This window comes from Peromyscus leucopus, chromosome 1 (assembly GCF_004664715.2).
Source record: "Peromyscus leucopus breed LL Stock chromosome 1, UCI_PerLeu_2.1, whole genome shotgun sequence".
Taxonomy (NCBI): Eukaryota; Metazoa; Chordata; class Mammalia; order Rodentia; family Cricetidae; genus Peromyscus; species Peromyscus leucopus.
This window is the reverse complement of record NC_051063.1, coordinates 31589198-31599234: the sequence shown is the minus strand read 5'-3', so window position 1 is coordinate 31599234 and position 10037 is coordinate 31589198.

The following is a 10037-nucleotide window of genomic DNA, read 5'->3' as shown; positions in this document are numbered from 1 at the left end:
CAGTCATTTCTCTATACTTTTCCCGTGTGGCCATGACTGAAACACACAGCCTACACAGTGTGCATCGTGTACTTTGTGTGTTCTCTAGATGTCTAAAGAAAGGCCCAATTGTTGGGTGGGTTGTGGGAAGGGTTAAGTGTTGGTTAAATGTAAAGATCGTTAGAAGTCAAGAGTTTTTAGTGACCACTTGACATTTCCTTATTTGGGTGTGAGGAGGGTGGGGCGAGTGCAGGTACATAGGGGTACCTGTGTAGTGGCCAGAGATCCACACTTGACCAACTGAACTCTCCCGCTGGTCCTAGAGTGCCTCACTTTCTTCTCATATGCAAAGAGGTTCCGAGAAGGGAGCAGGACTGGGGTGCTACCTCAGCAGTTCGGAGCACTGATCCTCCAAAGGACCCAAGTGTCCAAAGGACACCCACAGTGGGCGTCTCACAGCACCTGTGAGGCCAAAGGGCACCTGCACTCACATGCACATACCACCCTACACACGTACACTTAATTTTAAAAAATAGTGAAAAGAGGACCAGGCATGGTGGTACAGGCCTTTAATCTCAGCACTCGGAGGCAGATACAGACAGATCTCTGTGAGTTCGAGGCCAGCCTGGCCTACATAGTTCCAGGACAGCCAAGGCTACATAGAGAGACCCTGTCTCCAAAAAACAAAATAATAATAATAATAATAATAATAATAATAATAATAATAATTTATTCTTTTTAAAAAATGGAAGCAACTCAATTTCCCAATTTCTCTCACCATTGGGAAGAATCAGCAAATGCACCCCATTCCTCTTTTCCCTACTTCTTCATTATCTCTGTCCCCTGCTCCCCAAGCCTTCACCTCTACCTGCCCCCTACTGGAAGCCTTCTCTCTTCTCTGAGTATCCATCCGGTTATTTTCCTTCAAGCTTTAAGCAGCCTCACTGTCTATGGGAGGAGGCCCCTTTTAATAACTGCTTTAGTCCCAAATGCCACTCCCTTCTACTCAAGATGTGCCACTCTGAAGAGGAGGACACGCTATCTGCTCATCATGACATGTTGCTTTCTCCCTGTCCTCTCTTGTCCAGCGCAGTGTGATGGTGTGCAGACACCACATGGGACAGGCCAGCATCTACCCCTTTTTCCTCTGGCAAAGGACTTGATTTTCCTTCTTACAGTTATCTCGTGTGCTCTCTCCTGCCTCCCATCATCCCTGTAAGCTCCAACTCACCTCCCGAAAGGTCGCCTTCTGGCTCAGAAGAGTGTCTGTGACCCATAGCATCAATGTCTTCTGCTCCTCTGACAGATGTTTGCTTCTAGATCCATCAGGGCTAAATAATCTTCCCATGAGTGGGGCTGAGGACAGTGAGGGAGGGAAGAGCAGGAATGACGGTTAAACCTGAGCTCCTGGCTTCCTTGGCAAATGAAGCAAGACACATCTCTTAGGGGACATCCCAAGACCTCACTCTCTGCTCATCATACCAAGCTCTTTGGGTTGATCTTACTGTCTCCCCAGGAACAATGTAGTGTTCTGCATAAGCTAAAACAAGTTCCTCATAAATAGGGATTGCTGAGATGAGAGTAATATTTTAAAACAGCCAATTCAAAAAGTAAAGATTTATTTTGTGATGAAATCTACACAAACCATAGTGGTTTTCACATGTTGTCTAGAGACAGAAGAAGGTTGGAGAGGGGTAGCCAAAGAGAGAGGATGATGATTCTCTTTAGTGTACTGCTTCATTTTACATACTCCATATCCTAGGAAGTATGGTCAGTCTGTTCCAACACACACACACACAAACACACACACAAACACCACACACATACCACACATCACATACACATATATGTATACACATATACAAAAGGCTAGTTTTCCAGTCAGGGCTGGCACACATCTTTAATTCCAGCACTTGGGAGGCAAAGGCAGGCAGGTCTCTGTGAATGTGATGCCAGTCTGATCTACAGAGAGTTTCAGGACAGCTAGGGCTACACAGAGGAACCCTGTCTTGAAAAACCAAAGAAAGAAAGAGAGGGAGGGAGGGAGAGAGAGAGAGAGAGAGAGAGAGAGAGAGAGAGAGAGAGAGAGAAGAAGGAGGAGGAGGAGGAGGAAGAGGAGGAGGAGGAAAGAAAAAAGGAAGAAAGGAAGGGAGGGAGGGAGGGAGGAAGAAAGGAAGGGAGGAAGGAAGGAAGGAAGGAAGGCAGGCAGGCAGGCAGGCAGGCTGGTTTTATGGTGCTATCATTCTTAAATTGCCAGTGTCGCCTCCTGAACCCTTTGTCCTTTGACATCCTATAGCGTGCCATCTTATGCTATAAGATGGGAATAATATGAGTTAGGGGAGAATTAACCTTAGCAAAAAGAAGCCTTTCCCATGATGATGAAAACCTCTGGTTGCCATCACTACAACCAACCTCTACCAGGGACAGTGTCAGCCTCAGTGCAGATCTTTTGTTCTCTGTGGACAGGGCCATCGTAAAGAACATGCTTCCTAGGGTGAGGACAGTGGTTCAAACGTCAGTTTTGGTCCTTCACAACATTTCAACTTCTCTGAGCCTCGACTTGTTCATACGCCATGAACAAATAAGGGGCTGTTACCAGCGTTGGTAATGCAGTTACGTCCATTTTAGTAGGCCTTTAGAGAACACAGCAAGGCTGTTTACTGAATCCTGAAGACAGCACAGTCTTTCTGATACAGAGCAGGCTGAACAGTAAACTCGAGTACTTTGCACTTGTGGACCTTAGTCTAAGGAGGAAGAGAGTTACCATTTCACAAATTCTAATAAAGCATGATGAGTAATTTGATAGAGGAGAAACAAGGAACTCAAACACAGTGGAAGGCTCATCACAGGTTAAGCATTTGGAAAACTAGTTGAAGGACTGATAAGAAGTCAAAGAGAAAGAGAAAGAGAAAGAGACTTGTGTAGCGCCGTGGCCATCTTTCCTTTCATATCAATGGACTGAGACGGAGCAATTCTAAGACAATCTGACTGTGGCTTTGCTCTGATCACCACAGTTGCTGTAGGATGAGGACTTAGCAGCCTGTTTTAGAGGTTAGAGCTGAGTGAATAAGTTGGTTTAGGATGAGGACTTAGCAGCCTGTTTTAGAGGTTAGAGCTGAGTGAATAAGTTGCTTTAGGATGGCTCAAGTAGAGCAAAGATCAAAGACCTCTTCTCCTCCCACCCACCCCAATCTGACATTTTTTTTAAAAAAAGCATTATTTGCTATGGATAGCATCTTCCTAGCTTTTTACTAATTTGGGAACCCAGAGTACAGACAGAGCCAATCCCACCCAGAAACCAAGGAAGGAAAACTGTAGAACCCAAGATTATCACCCACTGGCCTTTTGACTAAAGCACAAGCCAATGGATCCCATTGTTGTTGAGACCAGCTAGAGCTGAGCTCCCTATCATTCCAATGATACTCTAACCAATATGCAAGAGAAGAGCAGTTCAGGCTGAAGAGGACCAGTGACATCCATTGTATTTAACAACACGGAGGCCACTGAGACCCAGGCAAAGTCAGTATTAGTGGTGGGGGCCGGGGAGCAGAGAGAACCTGCTTCTACTGTATAACTAAGTGGGTAGAAGATCTTAAGACAGGAATCCTTGAGGGAGGGGAAGCTGTGGTTGGCATATAAAATAAATTCTAAAAAATTAATAATTAAAAAAAGACATGAATCCTTGACTGTGCTTCAGGGGCCCACTCTAAGATCTGTCCTCACATAGAGCTGGGATTCTCTAAGATTCTAAATATTCACTGTTCCACTAGCCACCAAAGCACGCTCCACTGCAAATCCTTTACCTATGAGGGTTCTCTGCCAGCCCACAGGCTTCTCTGTAGAAGGAACAATTGGGGTAGGTTAGAAGAAACTAACTTTCCATCACAGGGGGTCAGTCGGATTAAGATTTGGCTGTTTTCTCTCAAAGGCACTGTTGCTTACTCGAATGATCCCTGCTTCTGTGAGGTGGGCCATGTGTCTCACTAGGGAAAAGATTCAAAGTGTGCACTGGGCTCAACGATAGCTCGACGGACAAGGTTCGAGTTCAGCCTCCCAGTACTGAAACAAGCAAGCAAAAAAATCCTACACATTCTTGACTCAGCAGATAATGGAACTTGCCACTAATGATCCTAATTCAATCCCTAGAACCAACAAGGTGGAAGTAGAGAACTGACTCCCACAGGTTGTCCTCTGACCTCCACATGGGTACTATAGCATGTGTACCCCCACACACACAAATAAACTTAAAAAAAAAAAAACCTGTGTACACTCTAAGAAAGAGAATGTAAGAAGTAGGCTTCACAATGAAGACTAGGTAGGGCACTGAACAAGCATTCCGCCATTTATAGGCTCTAGTGGGTTCAGGTTTCCTTAACTGGGGTCTCTTCCAATAAATAAAGGATTCCAACCCACTAAAGTAACTATAGCTCCCTGCCAGTAACTCCAGGAGCCCCAGCACTCTCTTCAAGAAATGGCTCGTTTATCAGCTTTGCTTGTCACGGAAACCCTCCAATCTCTCCTCCCGCAAGCTCCAATGTGTACTCTGGCTTCCAAGCTCCAATGTCTACCCTGGTTTTAGTGGGGGCCTTGGACTTCGGTGGTGTGTATGGCTAGCACCCATTCATCCCGGGGATCCTTCCTGCACAGCAGGACAGATGATAAGCTTGACCAGAGGAGTGCAGTCCAGGCTGCTACTCTGGGCACACAGCTAGGCACGCTCTGTGACTGCCTCCTTTGTAACACTTGAAAGAGATTTAGATTTACAGAAAAGTTGCAAAACAATCTTCTGTCCTTCAACCAGCCACAACCTAAACACTAACATTTTACACAATCACAATGTAGTCAAAACAAAAAACAAAAACAAAAAAATTGGACTGAAGATGTAGCTCAGTTGGCGTAGTGCCAGCTAGCATGCACATGACTCTGGGTTTGAGCCCCACATCATACCGACAGGGTGTGGCAGCTCATGCCTATAAGCCTGGCACTTGGAAGGTGGAGGTGGTGGGATCAGGAGTTCAAGGGTATCCTTGGCTCTGTAGAGAGTTCAAGGCCAGCCTAGAATACATGAGACCTGGTTTCAAAAATAAATCAATTAGTTAATTAATTAACATGGCGACAGTACTTAGTTAACCTAGAGAAAAAAAAGAGCTAAGCCAGCAGGCACACTGGCACACATCTGTGATCTCAGAACTCTAAAGGTGGAGACGGGGATCTTTAGTTTGCCCTAGACAACATCTTTAGTTTCCTTTGAGACAATTTGAAGAGGGAGTACTGGCCACAATTCACAGGATAAGCTTCCACTTGGCTTTGTCCGATGTTCCCTCAAGATTAGGTTCAGGTTACATGTTTCCGGCAAGAATATCGCCATGCCCTTTCAGAGCATAGATTGAGTGGTACATGATGTCAATTTATGTCATTACTTGGAATGTCAACTCTGATTATTTGATGCCAGTGGCGTTTGCCAGCTCTCCGCTCTGCAAAGCCACTGTCCTTCCCTCCCTTTGCAACAGATAAGTGAGTAACTGGTCGGAAAGTCTCCAGCCTGGGTAAGCAGCTGCCTCTCATCACACTTGTACTCTGCAGTTCTTTTTTACCTTCTTTTACTTCTTTACTTGAGACAGGGTGTCATGTAGCCCAGGCTACCCCTGAACTCATTTATGCAGGCAAGGGTGACCTAGAACTAAGGCAAGGGTGACCTAGAACTTCTGACCCTCCTGCTCTTGCTTTCTAAGTGCTGAAACTGCAGGTGTGCACCACCACACTCAGTTTACACAGTGTGGAACTGTAGGTGTGCATACCACACTGTTTACACGGTGTGGAACTGCAGGTGTGCACACCATACTGTTTACACAGTGTGGGACTGCAGGTGTGCACACCACACTCAGTTTACACAGTGTGGAACTGTAGGTGTGCATACCACACTCAGTTTACACAGTGTGGGACTGCAGGTGTGCACACCACACTGTTTACACGGTGTGGGACTGCAGGTGTGCACCCCCACACTCCCCCACGTTACACGTGTGGACTGCAGGTGTGCACCCCCACACTCAGTCAGTTTGCACAGTGTGGGATGGAACCCAGGGCTTCTTGCATGCTAGACAAGCACTTTGTCGGCCTCTGCCTACTAATTATAACATTGATTGAGCTTGGCAACAATTGCTATGTGGTGTTTGCCAAATACTAACCCTGTTTCCACATCTCCACCAAGATTAAGAATTCGAATTCTACTGTAAGGAAGACCTGGCCTCTTCTTCCTCTTAATTTGCGTGTTTATTTATTTCTGCCACTATAAGTTCCTTGGGTACCAAACCCATTTCTCAGAGTAGAAGACTGTTAGAGAAAGTACCCATAGTCACAAAGCAAGGATGAGGAAGAACCAGGTTTATTCTTGGGCCATCTGTCCTTATCCGATAATGCTTTCCAGCCATTCTGGAGGCTGAGGCATGAGGATGGCTAATTCAAAGCTCATTGGGGCAACTTAGTGAGTAAGAAGAAGGCTGAACTCAGCTCTGTGGCAGGGTGCTTGCCTGCCTTGCAGTGGGACCTAGTTTTAATCCCCAGTACTGCTAAGTTAATAATACTAGTTTCTGAGAATGTTCATCTGTAGCTTGACACAGATCCCTCCTATGGTGGTATTGTGTTCCACAAAATATTGTGTACCTTAATAAATTTATCTGGGGTCAGAGAACAGACAGCCACTAGATACAAAGGCTAGAAAATGGTGGCACTCACACCTTTAATCCTAGCATTCCAGAGATAGAAATCCCTCTGGATCTCTGTGAGTTCAAGGCCACATCGGAAACAGCCAAGCATGGTGACACGCCTTTAATCCCAGAAAGCCAGCCTTTAATCCCAGGGAGTGGTGGTAGAAAGTAGAAAGATATATAAGGCGTGAGGACCAGAAACTAGAGGCTTTTGGCTGGTTAAGCATTTGGCTGGATAAGCTTCAGGCTTTTAAGCAGCAGTTTAGCTGAGAGCCATTGGGATGAGGACACAGAAGCTTCCAGTCTGAGGAAACAGGACCAGCTGAGGAATTGGCAAGGTGAGATAGCTGTGGCTTGTTCTGTCTCTCTGATCTACCAGCATGGACCCCAATAACTCGCCTCGGGTTTGATTTTATTAATAAGAACATTTAAGATTCATGCTACACCCTCCTTCCTTGATGACAGAAGCATTCCAATGGTAATAAGTTTCACAATAGCTCCTTTGGCAACATTGGCGTCCTCATGGCATCCTCCGGTTGTTGTGTTCTAGTTCCTTTGCTTTTAAAAAGATCAACTTACACCCTCTTTATAACCAGTCATGGTGGCCCTCACTTGCAGTCTCAGCATGTAGGAGGCTAAGGTAGACCCATCATGGATCCCAGGCCAAACTGGACTGCATAAGGAGACACTGTCTCAGACAAAACAGCAAAACATACAAGTGGACAAATTGACAAAAACATACAGAACATTCAGAAATACACACTCTCTCTCTGTGACTGCCAATAAATGAATGTGTCCAGTTGTAGTTAGCAGAGGATATGGCTGTGATAATCAGGTGCCAAATGCTTTACATTTTTATATAGAGAGGGAGGAGCCATTTTTAATGATGCCCTATACATCTTTAAGATGGGCCTCAGGGCTGTGGCCCTAATATAGCCAGGGTCTGTGTTGATGTCCGTGGCCCCTGTGACCACAAGGGCCATGCGGATTCATGGGGTCTGTGTCTGAGGGATGTGCTACCACTGGGGCCATGCCAGGCTGAGTGGCCTACTCAGCTACCTGGGGTCATGGTGACGCCCAGACCAGGCTGCTACTGAGGACTATGTCTGGGTCCGTGGTCCTATTGCGGCCCGGGTCTGTGTTAAAATCAGTGGCCCATGTTGCCACCGAGGGCTGTAAGGATGCCTGGGGTCAAATCAGCCACCTGAGTCCATGTTGGCTGCCAAGGGCCATGCAGATCTGAGTGGCCTGCGCTGCTACCTGATGCCATAGTGATGTCTAGCCAGAGCTGCAGCTGAGGGTCATGCCTGGGTTCTTGGCCCTGCTACAGCCGGGGTCTGTGTTGATGCCTAAGGTTCCTGCTGCCATTGAAGACCATGTGAATGCCTGGGATCTGGGGCCATGTTGGTGTCTGAGGGTCACATTGCCCCTGGGGCTGTGCGCATCTGGGTGGCCTGCACTGCCCCCTGGGCAATGGTGGTGTCCACCCCAGGCTGCTGGGTCTGGGTCTGTGGTCCCACTGTAGCCAAGGTCTGTGTTGACACCAGAGGTCACATGGAAGCCCAGGGTCAGGGTTGCAACCTGAGGCCTTGTTGGTGTCCAGGGGGTGTGTGCGGCTGGAGTCTTCCTGATCTGGGTGGCCTGTGTTTTCACTCGGAGCCAGGATGCCATCTGGGTACAAGCTGCTGCCAAGGACCATGTCTGGGTCTGTGGTCCTGCTGCAGCTGGGGTCTGTGGTGATGTCTGTGGCCTGTGTCACCTCAGGAGGCCATAGGAATCATGTGTGATGAAATCAGAGGGCCATGCTGAGCCGGCTCTGCCTTTCACTGGCCCTGGGATAGCTGGCCCCGACCCTCATGGGAGCTGGCCCCCAGCACTCAGGAGAAATGTCTCCACCCCTTACCATGGCATGGGAGAGCTGACCCTGATGGCACGGGCATAGGGTAGCTGGCTCAACTCCCTGCCTGAGTGGGGGTGCCCAGTGGCCCGGACTGACCAGCTCAGCCACCACCCACAGCCAGGCCTTGGGTTGGCCCACCCTAACATCGGCCCCATCTAGGACCTGCTGGAGCTCATGAAGGGACTGATCCTGTAGAATGATAGCTACAGGATCTCCATGACTCAGGGTGGCCATGGGATACCCAAGAGGAGTTCCGGTGGGGATCCAGTGAGGATGGTGTACCAGGAACCAGAGGCCTTGAACCAGACCAGTGACTCATTGCAATGAACATTTGCAAGCAAAGCTGATCAGACAAAAGGGTACCCATGTGACACACCAAGACTCCCAATCCCACTGGGATAAATGAAGAGGTGTTGGAGAGGCAGGAAAGATGGAGGAGGGAGGAGGTATTTGTTGTTGTTCTCTCTTATTTTTGTTCTTCTGGTTTTTGTTTGTTTGCTTGTTTTGGTTTGGTTTAGTGTTGTTTTTTTTTTTTCATTGGGGGGCACTGCAGGGAGGAGAGGAGGATATGAGGGGACTGGGAGGTGAGTGGGATTGGGGTGCATGATGTGAAATTCCCAAAGATTTAATAAAGAAGTTATGTTAAAGATAGATAGATAGATAGATAGATAGATAGATAGATAGATAGATAGATAGATAGATAGATGGATAGATAGATGATAGATAGATAGATGATAGATAGATGATAGACAGGCAGACAGACAGAAAGATAGATAGGTAGATAGACAGGCAGACAGATGATAGATAGATAGATAGATAGATAGATAGATAGATAGATAGATAGATAGAAGGATAGACAGACAGGTGATGGGATCCCAGATGGCTTATTCCAGGGCATTGTTGGAAGATTACAGGAGATAATAATGTAAGCAGCCAGACTGGTGTACTCAAGCAGGGACTCCCAGAAAAACTGACTGCAAGGACAGCTATGGAGCAGGAAATGCCCCTACAAAGACCGGATGCCAGAGTCTTGTGCCTTAAACCTAGGACACTCTCTCCTGGTAATTTAGAGATGCATCTCTCGTCTCCCATCTCTACCTGCAGCCTATATGCTTGATCGATTCCCATGCTGTAGGCACAGATCAAGGCCAAGCAAGTCCCTTTTGAGATGTCTGGCTCCTGTGTCCAGGAACAAAGAGTTGGAGCAGAGGCCCATGGGTAGTGGTGGAAATAGAGGCAATTTACTAAGAAAGAGAACACCCCCAAACATGGCAGTGAGTGAGAGATCCCAGCGAAGGTCGACACCACCGGTCTCCCAGCCATGAGTGTGTCGTGGCTTTATGGGTCTTTCCCACAGCACCTGCCCTCCCTGGAGACCTCTCTGGGTCTTTCACCCCATTGTCACTTGCCCCGGCCCATCATCACCACTCACCAGCACAGTTCAGGCCCAGGTA